Consider the following 14,768-nt stretch of genomic DNA (forward strand, 5'->3'; position numbering starts at 1 on the left):
AGCCGTCCTCATCCTCCTCATCCTCTCTCACCCATGCCCAGGGTGCTTTGTCTGGCAAAGCAGCGGCCTCTTCCCTCAGCTCAATGTCATCAGTGACTCCTTCCCTAGCTCCACCATGTCATCATGAGGATTCCCTCGAACTGTTTGACCACAGTGTTGGGTACATGCTCCAGGAGGATGCCCAGCGTTTGGAAGGCTCTGATGACGATACTGAGCTCGATGAAGGCAGTAACATGAGCGCGGACAGAGGGGGTGCCCAAGAAGGACAGCAATCTGGCAGTCATGCTCCCCCTGCTGCAGCATACTGCCAGGTTTGCTCCAGTGATGAGGAGGGAGGGGATGATGAGGTCACTGACTCAACGTGGGTGCCTGATAGGAGAGAGGAGGAGGAGGAGGAGGAGGAGGAGGAGGAGGAGGAGGAGGAGGAGGAGGAGGCGGCAGCACATCACCAACGAGGCAGGATGCCCTCCAGGGGCCAGCCTAAGGGCAGCACATTGACTGCATCACACCCCAAAGCTCCACATGTGCAGGGCGCTGCAGTCTCTGCGCGTTATTCAAAAAGTTCTTTGGTGTGGGCCTTTTTTGAGACGAGTGCATCAGATCGCACCGCTGCTATTTGCAACATATGTCTCAAGCGTATCTCGCGTGGCCAAAATATCTCCCGCTTGGGTACCACATGCTTGACCAGACATATGTTGACCTGCCATGCAGTTCGTTGGCAAGCGTATCTAAAAGACCCACACCAAAGAACAAAGAGGATCTCTCCTTGCTCCTCATCAGCTGAGATTTCCAACCCCACTAGACCTTCAGTCCTCTCTGAGACCTGCAGTGAGAGGAATGAAGGTGTAGAATTAGGTGTGTCACAGCCAAGTACTTGTGGGCAATCTGCTTTTGGTACACCGACGTCAGATTGTACCAGGCAAATTTCCCTGCCCCAGCTGCTGCACCGCCGAAAGAAGTTTGCTCCCAGCCATCCACATGCCCAGCGGTTGAATGCTAGCTTGGCAAAATTGCTAGCACTTCAACTGCTGCCTTTTCAGTTGGTAGACTCTGCCCCCTTCCGTGAGTTTGTGGAATGTGCGGTTCCTCAGTGGCAGGTACCCAAACGCCACTTTTTCTCACGGAAGGCGATTCCGGCTCTCTACCGGCATGTGGAAGGCAATGTCCATGCCTCGCTGGACAGGGCGGTCAGCGGTAAGGTGCATATTACCGCTGACTCATGGTCCAGCAGGCATGGACAGGGACGTTACCTAAGTTTCACGGCGCATTGGGTGACTCTGCTGGCAGCTGGGAAGGATGCAGGACAAGGTGCAGTAGTGTTGGAGGTTGTTCCGCCACCACGCCTCCAAAATGCTGATTGTGACACACCTCTCTCCTCCACCCCCTCCTCTTCTTCTTCCTCCATGGCCTCTTCCTCGGAACCAGCGGTGCTCCGTAGGCGTTCAAGGGGCTACGCAAGTACGCAGGCCAAAAGATGCCATGCGGTGCTTGAGCTGGTGTGCTTGGGGGACAGGAGCCACACTGGGGCAGAGGTTCTGTCAGCTCTGCAGGGGCAGGTTCAGAGGTGGTTGACGCCACGCCAACTTAAGGCAGGAATGGTGGTTTGCGACAATGGCACCAACCTCCTCTCTGCCCTCCGACAGGGACAAATGACCCATGTGCCCTGTTTGGCTCACGTCCTTAACTTGGTGGTGCAGCGGTTCTTGGGCAGGTACCCGGGCTTACAGGATGTCCTGAGGCAGGCCAGGAAAGTCTGTGTGCATTTCCGCCGGTCATATAATGCCAGTGCTCGGCTGACGGACCTCCAAAAGGAGTTTAACCTGCCCAAGAACCGCCTAATCTGTGACATGCCCACCAGGTGGAACTCAACGTTGGCCATGCTGCAGCGGCTGCACACGCAGCAGAGGGCCATAAATGAGTACCTGTGCGACTATGGCACCAGGACAGGGTCAGGGGAGCTTGGTTTTTTTTCCCCACGCCAGTGGGCCATGATCAGGGATGCATGCACTGTCCTGTCACCATTCGAGGAGGCCACGAGGATGGTGAGCAGTGACAGTGCATGCATCAGTGACACTGTCCCCCTTGTCCACCTGTTGGAGCACACGCTGCGTGGAATAATGGACAGGGCACTTGAGGCAGAACAGAGGCAGGAAGAGGAGGACTTCCTTAGCTCTCAAGGCCCCCTTTATCCAGACAGTGTTCCTGCGTGCCCGCCGATCACACAGGAAGAGGACGAGGAGGAAGAGGAGGAGGAGGAAGATTGTGTCAGTATGGAGGTGGAGCCTGGCACTCAGCATCAGCAGCAGTCTTTAAGGGATCAGTCCCAAGAAACACATGGACTTGTACGTGGCTGGGAGGAGGTGGCTGCGGACCATGTCGTTCTTAGTGACCCAGAGGACTCCGGACCGAATGCCTCAGCAAACCTACGCTGCATGGCCTCCCTGATCCTGCAAAGCCTGCGTAAGGATCCTCGTATTCGTGGTATCAAGGAGAAGGACCAATACTGGCTGGCAACCCTCCTTGATCCACGTTACAAGGGTAAGGTTGCGGACCTTATCTTGCCATCGCAGAGGGAGCAGAGGATGAAACATCTTCGGGAGGCCTTGCAGAAAGGTCTGTGCAACGCGTTCCCAGAGACTGGGAGGTTACAAACTCCTGTTTCTGGACAACGTGTTGCTGAGGCTTCGGTCAGTCAAAGAAGGAGCGGTGGAGAAGGTGGCCGTCTGACCGATGCGTTCAGACAATTTTTTGGTCCGCAGCCCCAAGGTATGATCGGTTCCAGCAACCATCGCCAGCGTCTGTTTTACATGGTGCAGGAATACCTAGGGGCAAGATCAGACTTGGACACCTTTCCCACCGAAAATCCTCTGGGTTACTGGGTCTTGAGGATGGATCACTGGCCAGAGCTTGCACAGTATGCAATTGAGCTACTGGCCTGTCCTGCATCCAGCGTTCTTTCGGAACGCACATTCAGTGCTGCTGGAGGCGTGGTAACCGATCACAGGGTGCGTCTGTCCACCGACTCGGTCGATCGGCTGACCTTCATAAAAATGAATGAGTCTTGGATCACCACCAGCTACCAAGCACCTGATGCTGATGTAACCGAATAATTTTTTTTGAAATCTCAGATCCCTTCAAAGACTGCCTATGCTGATGCTGAGTGACTATCCCTGAGTAATTATCCTCTTCCTCCTCAATCATCACGCTGATAGCTTGTTGCAGTGTTGTGGCACCAGCACCAGTGCCTAAGGCCCAATTTTTCTGCCCCTGTCTAACAGGGGCGTGTAATTACAATTTTTGATGCAATACTTTGCAGCAGGGCTCGTTCCTGCGTTCCAACTAGAGTGTCTGTGAGGGGTTGCAGTGTTGTGGCACCAGCACCAGTGCCTAAGGCCCAATTTTTCTGCCCCTGTCTAACAGGGGCGTGTAATTACAATTTTTGAAGCAATAATTTGCAGCAGGGCTCGTTCCTGCGTTCCAACTAGAGTGTCTGTGAGGGGTTGCAGTGTTGTGGCACCAGCACCAGTGCCTAAGGCCCAATTTTTCTGCCCCTGTCTAACAGGGGCGTGTAATTACAATTTTTGAAGCAATAATTTGCAGCAGGGCTCGTTCCTGCGTTCCAACTAGAGTGTCTGTGAGGGGTTGCAGTGTTGTGGCACCAGCACCAGTGCCTAAGGCCTAATTTTTCAGCTCCTGTTCAACAGGGGCATGTAATTACAATTCTTGATCTAATATTTCACAGCAGGGCCCTGTGAGGGCTTACAGTGTTGTGGCCACAGCAACACCTAAGGCCCAAATTTCTGCTGAGTATATAGGGCAGGACCCTACTTTCAAACATCTAACTTACAAACGACTCCTACTTGCAAACGGAAGGAGACAACAGGAAGTGAGATGAAATCTACCCCTAGGAAGGGAAATTCTCTCCTGTAAGAGTTAATATGGGAAAAACATTTCTCCTTTCCACTGATGCTTTCCAATCCTTGTTCCACAAAAAAACCCAAATTTTCAAAAAACATTTTTCATTGGGACAAAAAAGTGAGGTGAAATCTTCTGAAGAGGAGGAAAGACAGCAAAACAAATGTCACAGGGGTAATAACCCTTCCCTATGTTTTCCAAAAAGCTTAGAAAAGATTTTTTGGCTGGAGCTAAACACGTTAAAAATGTTCAAAATTACAAACAGATTCTACTTAACAACAAACCTACAGTCCCTGTCTTGTTTGCACCGCCTGTATACTGCTGTTCAGAGTATATAGGGCCTGGTGGCCCCACACCTTTCCTTATTTTAATTTGGGTGCGGGGTTCCCCTTAATATCCATACAAGACCCAAAGGGCCTGGTAATGGACTGGGGGGTACCCATGCCGTTTGTCTCACTGATTTTCATCCATATTGCCATGACCCGACATGACATTAAACCCGCAAGCAGTTTTAAATGAGATTTTTTCCTTTAAAAATGACATTTAGTGCAGGGACTGTTCTAAACATGGGAAACACGCGTCACTTTACAGGCATACTATAGACACCCCCCAGGTACGATATTTAAAGGAATATTTCACTTTTTTTTTTTTACTTTAAGCATCATTAAAATCACTGCTCCCGAAAAAACGGCCGTTTTTAAAAGTTTTTTTTGCATTGATACATGTCCCCTGGGGTAGGACCCGGGTCCCCAAACCCTTTTTAGGACAATACCATGCAAATTAGCCTTTAAAATGAGCACTTTTGATTTCGAACGTTCGAGTCCCATAGACGTCAATGGGGTTCTAACGTTCGTGCGAACTTTCGGTCCGTTCGCGGGTTCTGGTGCGAACCGAACCGGGGGGTGTTCGGCTCATCCCTATTCATCACAATAAGATGACAGTGCTTTATCTTAGACACATGGGGAACATCTGGCTTCCGTTTTGGAGGGTGGAACGCATGGATACACCCACCAAAACGAGGTCTGGAACGCACGCGGGTCCGCCATCTTGGGCAACCCGGAAGTGCTGCTTTTGGAATCGAATGGGCTGGATTCACATCAGGAGGATTACAGTTCCTATATTAGGGAGTCGGGCTGCAGTGGAGGGTACCCCAGGACGAAGTCTACTCAGACGAAACGCGTCGGGAGGACTCCACTGCCGCCCCCTTTTTTATGTACAAGCGCTTTTTATCCACTTCATCATGTAAGTGTATTTCTTTTAATTTTAATAAATTACGGTGTTTACGGTATCACGCTATGTAGTCCCTTTTGTGCCCTTTATGAACCCTGCGTGGAGAGATCCAGCAATACGTGTGGAGAAGATACACCTTTAGAAAAGCCCCTCTCATTATCCTCAGGCTGCATAGATCTTCTCACCATTGCCAGGGTGCAATAAAAGCTGGTTTGACCCTCACAGTATACGCTGTCTTGGGTTCAAACCCTCCGGTAAGCCCCCACCTATAACATCCAAGTGCACTGCATGTTTTGAAGACACAGTGGTGTATGATATGAGTTTGGTTTAAAGATGGATTATCCAATGTATTGATGAGACTTTCAAGTGATTGCAGAACATCACCTTCTGAAACCTTTCTGCTGTGTGTTGGTGAAGGCGCTCCTCACTTCACGTTTGGGGTAGCAACCCACTCAATTCCAACTCATTGACTGTCCTTTTGATACACTTTTGATTTTCAGTCAGACTTTGCATGTACTTTTATATGTATACTATACTTTGGGTATAGGCCTTTTAAACGTATTAGTTTTAAGGTATCTTGCCATTTTAGCGCTACACATTTCTGTAAATTGAATACAAATTAGACTAGGAAGGTCTGGTATAGAATATGGGGAGACCTCATAAAATTATTTTCTTATGTTTTGTGGGGTTTCCCTTAAAATTAATATCAGAACTAAAGGGCCAGGTATGAGGTTGGGGAACCCTTTTGTCATGTCTTTACCTTTTCTGGCTCCTTTGTTTCCATGGCTGGGGGTTCCCACATGTATGTGAATGGGGCCAGTGACATTACTGGTTGTTAAGGACTTGGCACTCGCTGGATCTTTAGCAACCAGTGACAGTGGGAAACCGTCATGTGTAATAGTGGAAGTAATACTGAAATTATGTATGACGTTCAACCCCCACTAAACCAGTAAATGTTCAGGGATTTGGACCCATTTGTGATAAGACCGAACCTTAAGCTCCTCCCTCCTCTTCTCTTCTATATGAGAGATGGAGCTGTAATGGGCGCTGCTTATATCAGCCTCTCCACAGTATAGGGAGGCATATTTCATAGAAACCCAATCAACTTCACTTTCCTATTACAGAAAACAGCCAAGCCCTTTTCACCGAGAGCGATCATTATCTGTACCGTGACCCCCTCCCCCTCCACAGACCAATCATATTTCACCAATGAATGTTTCCTCATATTTCTGTAAGAACCCCCTAGAGGGAAATCTCTGACACAGAAATCTTTACATCAAAAGATATTTCTACTGAAGAAGACAGAAAACCAGAAATACAAAATTTTACAGATTTATATATTGTTACTGTGTTATAGCTCTGACATATACCACAGTGCTGTACAGGAATCGAGTATATGTTTATTTCTGCACTCTCATGTGTGGGAGGATCAGAAAAGAACTGCTGCAAGCACTGAGTAGGGGTCAATCCATACCCATGCAAAGAATAAGTTAAATGGAGGTTGGTGCTGCGCTGTTCACATCAATGGAAAAAATGCTGCTAAAGGTAGCAGTACAATGCACATATGTAAAAATAAATAAATAATACAAACAAAAACCATAGTAATGGATAAAGTGACTGGTTTCAAAGTGCAGAGTGCATACATCAATGCTAATGACACTATAATATTTCTTCTGTGTATCAAATATGTGCAGAAAATATAAATAAACTGCAAAAATTGCAAAATTAACTGTGCAAATCCAGCAACAATCTTCCTGTGCAAAGTGCTAATGACCTGTGCAAAAATACAATACAAGTGTGCAGTAATAGAGTCCAAAAGTGTGCAAAATGCAATGGAGCTGTACAAAAATGCAATAAATTCCTTTCTTCTTTGTGCGACTGACATTCAAAGTGAAGAAGCAGAAGGTGCTGAGGAATGGATCTCCTCTTCATACAGAGACACACACTGGTGAAAGTGGCCTCTTACCTTGTGGTAATGAGATAACCACAACTATGTATAGATCTGTAGTACTCACATTGACGCCGGCAAACAAGCTGGTCGCTCGTGGAGCAATGTCTATACTGTATTTTACTATGTGAGTACCCTCACTTCTTATTAATAAAAGCTATTTGGTTTGAAAACTACTAGACTATCCGGAACCCCCTTTTCTTCTCTTATTACTTTTCTTTCATCCACCGAGAGACAAAGACAAGTGTTTATCCATACTGATCCCGGATTAGAAGGGAGAAGCATTTACTACAGATCTATACATATATGTGGTTATCTCATTACCACAAGGTAAGAGGCCACTTTCACCAGTGTGTGTCTCTGTATGAAGAGGAGATCCATTCCTCAGCACCTTCTTCACATTGAATTTCAGTCGCACAAAGAAGAAAGGAATTTATTGCATTTTGCACACTTTTGGACTCTAATGCCCCGTACACACGGTCGGACATTGATCGGACATTCCGACAACAAAATCCTCGGATTTTTTCCTACGGATGTTGGCTCAAACTTGTTTTGCCTACACACGGTCACACAAAGTTGTCGGAATTTCCGATCGGCAACCACGCGGTGACGTACACCACGTATGACGAGACTAGAAAAGGCCGGTTCAGAACCAAGCGCGGCACCCTTTGGGCTCCTTTTGCTAATCTCGTGTTAGTAAAAGTTTGGTGAGAGACGATTCGCGCTTTTTCAGACTCGTGGCTTTCAGATCGTTTTCTGCCGTTCAGTTTGTGCTTGTGGGTTTGTATCTGCTCTTCAGTGCGTGTAGTCAGTTCGTATCGGAGTTTTCTGTGCGATCTTGTCCGCTCGTTGCTGTTTTTCAGGTCGCTCTTCACAGGCCTTGCTGTTCTTCAGTGCGTTCTGTTACTTTGTTCTGAGCAGCCGACCGTTTTCTAGCCATGTTTCGTATGCGTACTCCTCGTAGAGTTCGTGCTGTGCGGGGGCTTGGTGTTGGGGTCCTGACCTTGACACAAGTCCAGTCCATGAACAGGGTGGGGAGGAGTTCATGGACCAAGAATTGGTTGCTTCAGCGTGACCAGTTCTGTCATATGCCTTTGCTCCGTGAGATCTGTCAGAATAATCCTGATGATTTCAGGAACTTTCTCCGGATGACGGACCCCGTATTTCACCGTTTGTTGGCTTCGCTGACCCCCTATATCAGTAGGCAGGATACCTGCATGAGGCAAGCCATCACTCCGGAGCAGAGGTTGGTCGCTACCCTGCGGTATTTGGCCACAGGGAGAAGCCTGCAGGACCTCAAGTTCTCGACAGGCATCTCCCCCCAGGCTCTTCTTTGTGGACATTTACTGCTTGTGTTTGTTTTAGCTGACCCTGACAGAAATGTGTGGAGTCCAGAAAATGTCGTGATTGTGTAATCTTATACAAAGCACTGTTGGCTGTTATTTACTAAATGCAAAGACACTTTTCACTACAAGTGCACTTGCAACTGCACTGAAACTGCACTTGTAGTGCAAAGTGGATTTGCCCTTAGGAAATAACCCCCATTTTCTCATAAAACAACAATTACATCACCCCAAAAGTGTTGTAGCGTGAGACAATAATCCACACATTCTTGATGAAGAATCTTTTTAATACCAGCACAATCACATGTGCATTTACCAAAGGTTTTTCTGACAAACCGACATGTTTATTGTATAACATATTTTGTGGTGTCATTATCCAAAATCAAAATGTCCATTTTATAGAAAACAGACCTGTGTAAAACCCACAAGAAAGACACAAATCTTGATCTTACAAAGTTCACATTTGGTAGAACTGGAAGGCAATATCAGACATGAGTATTTAGGAACTGTGTTTGATATTGCGTTCAGATGGGGGGAAATCACCCCTGGAAAAGCCAAATTTGGAAGATGCACACAAATTTCACAATGTCAACATGTGCTATCTGCCATCACGAGGGATCAAGGGACGTGTTTTGGGGGAGAAAGCCCTTCCTCACCGCTACTTTATTATTGAGGAAGGGGTTGCACCCCCAAAACGCGTCCATTGATCTCCCGTGATGGCAGATAGCACATGTTGGCACACTGTGTGCATCCTCCAAATTTGGCTTTGGGAAAAATCACAAAAACATTTCGCACATTGTAGCAGACAAAAGAAGAAAGTGATTTGGAGGGGTTTTAAACTCGCCCCAAAACATCAATGATGTTTTTATATTTTGGAATAACATCATTGATGTTTTGCTTGATGTTTTCCAATTGTAAATTACACCCCATGATCTCCCCGATCAGGATCTGGGCACTTTCGGATGTGAAAGGATCTTCATCCACAACCTCACGATCACCTAAAAAGAGAGGAAACCCAAAATAAATTAGGTTTGCAAAAAAATGCCACCATCCATCTCTTATCTGAGCCTGTGGTCGCAGACACTCACCTGTTGTGGTGACTAGTTCTACCACGTCTTCTTCCTCCTGCTCATCTTGTGTTGGTATTTCCCCTTCTTCCAGAGGGGGGGGCTCTGGTCTCCTCAGATGAGGGGTGTCCTCCGAGTCTTTTCTCCCCTATGTAAAACAAAAATGGTATAATTAGCACACAGATATTTGATGGCAGAACTATAAAGATGAAACATTGCTTGGAAGTGGGGTACAATGATCTATTTTAGCCGAGTTCCAAGATGTAGCTTTTTTAGTGCCCTTTGTCAAGCTGCAATACTTTACCTGTTTTGTACAAGCTTCACAGATGGAGACCCCCCTATAGTATACACTGGAGCACCTGTGTGGCCCCCCTAATAAAAATGGTGTTCTGGGGTCCCACACTAGTGCTCCAGTGTCCAGATGTGAAAACAGCTGCTCAGTGTCCTCTCCTTACACACAATCTAGTTTGCATTTCATTCTAGTAACAAAGCCATCTACACAACCCAATTCTTTGAAGACAAGTATAGGGCGTCAAAATGGTGGCCAAATGCATATGGGCTAAACAATGGTATTTTATAGTCCGAAATAAAAATGTGTGATCCGAACGAATAATGTGCCCATGAACATGAAAGTTGCCATTTTAAACTGTACAACAGTTCCTAAAAGCACATGGAGCAGCACGAACGTAATAAACACAAGAACAATAGGAACACAGCACAACTACTTACTTTTTTGCAGCACTCTCCGGATCTTTCTGTACTGCTCATGTTCTCGTAATTTCAGGTCCGACCACCGCTTCCTGAGCTCATCTTTCGATCGTTGTACCCCGAATTTCTGGTGCAGACTCCTGACCACTTTCGCCATGATCTTGGCCTTTCGGACATTGGGGTTGGGGTAAGGCCCATACTTTCCATCATAGTCGGCCTTCTTCAGGATGTCCACCATTTCCAACATCTCCCCAAAGGACATATTTGAGTCCTTTAATCTCCTTCTGGATCGGGACGTTTCAGGCTCCAGCCTTTCCTCCTCCTCCTCCTCCTCGTTGCTGTACTTAGCACTATCCTGCTGTCTCTCCGCCATGTGCTCTTCCTCCACTGCGCTGAATGAAAAGGGGTGGGGAATAGAATAGAAAGAACGTCAGGGGCGGGCGGAGTTATACGCATGCGCAGTGTGTATAAATCGTAACGCGCGCGTCTTACGTACGATCTGTGAGCGGAGGAAGGAGCATCGGAGACGCCGATCGTGCTAATGAAGGTAGGATCTAAACTTGGGCCTATACTGCTTCGAAATTGAAGCCTATATTGTAACAAGATGAGGGGAGTTTGGCCTGACATTAGGGTTTGTCTTGTGTTGTGTCTTGCAGAGAAAATGGATGGGTTCAACGACCACAATTTCCTGCCCCTGTTCATAGACAAGTACAGGGAGCTGCCCTGTCTGTGGCAGGTGAGACACCCCCACTATAACCATAAACAGAAGAGGCAGGCAGCGCTGGAGAAACTGCTGGAGTTGGTGAAGCCGGTGGTCCCCACAGCAACCATCCCTTATTTAAAAGCTAAAATTGGTGGCCTGAGGAGCACTTATCTTAGGGAGCGCAAGAAGGTCACAGATTCCCAGAGATCCGGAGCTGCAGCAGATGACGTTTATGTCCCCAGGCTGTGGTACTATGAGAGACTGCGATTTCTGTCAGACCACACTGAAGTCAGGGAATCCCTCTCCACTCTTCCTTCCACACCAGCTGAGGCTTCCGATGTCCAACCCGGGCCTTCCAGCCAGGAAGAAGTGGAGGAGCCCAGCTGGAGTCAGGTATAGCATTCTTCTACAGATTTCTGGGCAATAAATAAATGATGTTTACTAGATGTTATTATTGATCACTATTTGCTGATTTCATAAAGTGTTTTACATATCAATAGACAGTAGTGGGCACCCAAAATTGGGACAAGAATGAAAACTGCTGGGCTCAGAAGGATAGTCTGTTATATTTGTTAACATTCAATTTGCAGCAGTCAGGAGGTGAAAATTGTGTGTGATTGATGGAAAAAATACTAAAACTATGTCCCTTTTTCATACACAGGAAGACTTCAGCCAGGAGGAGGCTGTGGAATGTGGCAGTCAGGAGGAGGCGGGGATTAGTGTCAGCCAGGAGGAGGCGGGGATTAGTGGCAGCCAGGAGGAGGCGGGGCTAAGTGTCAGCCAAGAGAAGCCTGGGACAAGTCGCAGCCTGACTGAGTCTCAGGTCCCTCCCCTCCGCCTGCCATATAAAAGGGCCAGGAAGGCCACTCCCAGTCCTGTGCAGGATTCAGTGTACAGGCTGATCCAGGAGGCTTCGGCGTCCCTCAGAGCCTTCCCCAGTCCTGCAGAGGCCTTTGCCTGCATGGCTGCCACCAAATTGCTGGGCATGCAGGAGGGCCAACGCAAGATCTCTGAGGACCTGATTTATAAAGTCCTTCGGAAGGGGGAGAGTGGGGAACTGACACACAAGACAGATGTCATGGAGAGGGACGATCCTCCTCCTCCTCCTCCTCCTGCTGCCACAACTCCACCACCACAGCCAAAGGCTGGAAGGAAGCGTGGAAAGAAGACCAAAGAGTGATTGCCCCGGGTTCAGTCTGGTCTGACAGAAGATGCAGTCTCTCGTATGACCACAGCCTGGGGACATAGATGTCATCTGCTGCTTTCCGGATCTCTGGGACTTCTGGACCAGACTGCCCTCCCTTAGATATGGACTCCTCAGGCCACCAATTTTGCTTTTAAATAATTGATGTCTGCCCTGGGGGTCCAAGGCTTCGCCCACTTCTGCAGTTTCTCCAGCGTTGCCTCCCTCTTTGTTTATAGTTGTGACCCCTTAATAAAATTTTTTTAGGTAAATTCTACTCTCCTGTGTGTGTTTTCATCCAAAAAGGACAGTTTGTTGGTGAGTATTCAGGTACATTTCTAAAGTACAATGTGAAATTAACAAGGGACAACAACACCAAACAATCTCCTCCTACAGATTAAATAGAACAACATATCAATGGTGTTGTGGGAACTTGTCACAAAAAACACACAAACATTTTCGGGAATACAAATCAAAATCACCAAAAAAAAAAAAAAAAAAAAAAAAAGAGAAACACAAAAAAAGATTCTACATTAAAGTAAAAAAAAAAAAAATATGTTGTCAGATGTGAGAAATCAAAATATATTGAAGGAATCCAGATAAATAGTAACGAAAAAAGTTTGTGAGAAGTGTGTGTGAATATGAGCATCAAAACGACTTAATTCTTGTCACATTATAAAGAAGAAGAGAGTGCGGCTGTATTAAACCATTTTTTACATTGCAGCGTGACGAAAGTGCTTTATCCATTACGAACACTAAGTTTACCAGAACGAGCTGTCCCGTGTCAGAATTTCTTCTGAGCATGCGTGGCACTTTGTGCGTCGGAACAGGCCACACACGGTCGGAATTGACGCGATCGGATTTTGTTGTCGGAAAATTTTATCTCCTGCTGTCCAACTTTGTGTGTCGGAAAATCCGATGGAAAATGTCCGATGGCGCCCACACACGGTCGGAATTTCCGACAACACGCTCCGACCGTGTGTATGGGGCATATTACTGCACACTCGTATTTTATTTTTGCACAGGTCATTAGCACTTTGCACAGGAAGATTGTTGCTGGATTTGCTGCAATTTTTGCAGTTTATTTATATTTTCTGCACAAATTTGATACACATGTAGCGCTGACAAAATTTTTGATCAAGCGCTTATCTGTAATTTAGTGGGTTATCTGTTCTGTACATAGTTCAGATTTAATCTATGGCTAAATTAGCCTCTGTTCCAGCATTGGCTGTGTTGCGTGCAGTTCTACCCCATCACCTGTAGATGTCTTTGTCAATACAGGCCTTTGTTGGAAAGCAACAAGCTGAAGTATATTAAGTGCTCTTCTTTCTCAGAGATGACTCGGCGGAGGTTGTCCAATGCAGTGCTTTCTGGGAGAGGGTACTTAAGGACAGACGCCATTTTTGTTGGTTCTCTTTCCGCCTGCTGGCCCTCCTGGCCTGAAGGTATGTGATGGCTCCCTGTTAGTCTCGGGGCCATGCTGGCCTAAGGCTACATTGCTATGAGTAGGCTCAGAGGTCGTTCTGGAGATGCTCGGTTTAAAGGTGGTCCTGTGCTGTCTGTCCTGTGGGAAGAAGCCAAGCAATTGAGAAGACCCTGGGGAGGACCCATCTTGGAAGGGACCACATGGAAGGCTGGTCTCAAGAGGGGCCTGGTGACTCGATTGGAGGACGCATCTTAATCTAATCTACCACACAAGTACTGCCAGGTCAGCTTAAAGGTTCTGGTACTGTGTTGCTGTTCATCTAAAACTACTACATCCTATGGCAGAGGACCGTACAACAAATTTGTTCATTTAAAGTCTGTGGCAGAGACTGCTTGTTCGTGCTCCATTCCGGCTGCTAGGTCAGTGAGAGAGACCTATCCGGGTAGGCAAAGGATCTTGGGATTAGAGGTATGATCGTCCCTAAGATGTCCCTTCCTCAGTGATCTGAAAAAGGTATTCAAACTTTCCTGCAACTCTCCTTCTACCTCTTTACTGCTACTTCCTTTCAAGTTCTTCATTAAAGTATTGGAAAAATACTAAAGTGACTGGTTCATACGTTGTGGATGCAAAGCTCAACATGGACTCTTATGCTGTGTACACACGAGCGGACTTTATGGCAGACTTGGTCCGGCGGACCGGAGTCCGTCGACAATTCGATCGTGTGTGGGCTCCAGCTGACTTTTTTTTCTCAAAAGTTTGATGGACCTAGAAATGAAACATATTTCAAATCTGTCCGACGGACTCGAATCTGGTCAAAAAGTCCGCTCCTCTGTATCCTAGTCTGTATGCTACTATGCAGTAGCTATTGGCTACTTGCTATGAACTTCATTGTTTTAGTCTGGTCGTACGTCATCACGTACGAATCCGTCAGACTTTGGTTGATCGTGTGTAGGCAAGTCCGTTCATTCAGAAAATCCGTCGGAAAGTCAGACGAAAAGTCCGCCAGACCAAGTCTGCCGCAAAGTCCGCTCGTATGTACACGGCATAAGTTTCTGATGTGGTGAAAATGCAGGTAAGGGGTGACGGCAACAGCCCAAATTAAATCAACAGCTCCTAAGGGAGTTATTGCTACATGTGGGGGCGTCGTCCGGCATTGTTACCTGTTACCCTTTCGCAACTTGAGCAGTATTTCACCGAGAGTCTATGCTAAAGAAGAGTTTTCTGGACTTTGTCACTTTTCTCCAG

Source organism: Aquarana catesbeiana, linkage group LG03 (assembly GCF_042186555.1).
Source record: "Aquarana catesbeiana isolate 2022-GZ linkage group LG03, ASM4218655v1, whole genome shotgun sequence".
In the NCBI taxonomy this organism is placed as follows: Eukaryota; Metazoa; Chordata; class Amphibia; order Anura; family Ranidae; genus Aquarana; species Aquarana catesbeiana.